Source organism: Echinops telfairi, unplaced genomic scaffold, assembly GCF_000313985.2.
Source record: "Echinops telfairi isolate 266 unplaced genomic scaffold, ASM31398v2 ScPeMD7_655;HRSCAF=1070, whole genome shotgun sequence".
NCBI classification, from domain to species: Eukaryota; Metazoa; Chordata; class Mammalia; order Afrosoricida; family Tenrecidae; genus Echinops; species Echinops telfairi.
In genome coordinates, this window is record NW_022104553.1 from 15,082,517 (window position 1) to 15,083,623 (window position 1,107).

The following is a 1,107-nucleotide window of genomic DNA, read 5'->3' on the forward strand; positions in this document are numbered from 1 at the left end:
GTGTTCACCCCTAGGTCATCCCCCTCCTATTGCTTGTATTGCCTATGTTGCAACCTCTCCCTATGACGTAGGTTGTTTTCTGCTATCAGGGGCTTGCATGCCTCCCAGGATAGTAGTTGTCTGTTTCATTGTATGAGACACCCGAGAGATCAAACCCGCTCAAGGATGAACTGTACTGCCCCTTTCTGTGACGTGTGATTCTATAATCATGTCCCCCTAGTGATATAATTCGTGGTTAGCGATAAAGAAGGAGCGAGCTCCAGAGCCCGAGAGGCTCTCCCCGATTCCCGGGGCCCTCCTTCAGCTCTGGGGCTGAAGGCTCTCCCCGATTCCTGGGGCCCTCTCGGGCTCTCAGGCCAGGAGAGGCTTCCCGGTTCTTGGTCCCCCAGGCTGCTCCTGCTCTCATAGCCGGGTTCCCCCCAAGAGGACCACCAAGCGGGGTGGAGGTGAGCAATGCTACCATGTAATGTGTCTGACTGCATCATTGTAATATCTCTCATGGTCTCGATGACTTTAATATAATACTTATATATCTCAACCGTACAATTGTGCTTACTGAACCCGCGGGTAGTAGTAGCAGCGGGTGGGGGCTGGACCCCTCACTGCTCCAAATTTAATACTACACACGTTTCAAAATTACGAAGCTATAAAAAGATATATTGTGCAAATGACTTCTCACCTCTGGGAGGAGGGGATTCCTCCAGCTCCCCCTCCCCGCAGGCCATCAGGGTACACCTGACTGCTGTGTGTATCTCCTATGATAGGTCTGTGACTAGCAGAGGGGGGACGTGAACGTGGTGGCGTGGTCAGCTAAGTTTCAGCCCACCAGTGGCTCTCAGGAGAAAGTCGAGGCTGTAGGCTCCCATCAAGGTCGATGAAGCCGCTGAGACGCCACGGAGGACTGCAGTGAGTGGACATCCACTGGACGGGAGTGGGTCTGATGTCGGTGGACACGGACACGTCGCTTTCTTGTATTTTGTCGTCTCGGCCTTTGCATATGTCATTTTCCACAGACGGAAGGTCTGTGCAGCCATTTTCCAGTGTCTGGGTCACATTCTGGCAATTCTCCCAGAACGTCCCAAATTGCTGTTGCACAGGTGACTACAA

At 52.8% G+C, this 1,107-nt stretch overlaps 1 long non-coding RNA gene across 1 annotated transcript in view; it reads left to right on the forward strand.

Annotated features, from left to right (window-relative positions):
- LOC123521931 overlaps window positions 1-1,091 on the forward strand; it is a 14,042-nt gene extending 12,951 nt beyond the window's left edge. The window contains exon 3 of the long non-coding RNA XR_006680278.1: window positions 765-1,091. This is a non-coding gene — a long non-coding RNA (uncharacterized LOC123521931). The remainder of the gene's footprint in view (window positions 1-764) is intronic.
- The last annotated feature ends 16 nt before the right edge of the window (window positions 1,092-1,107 follow it).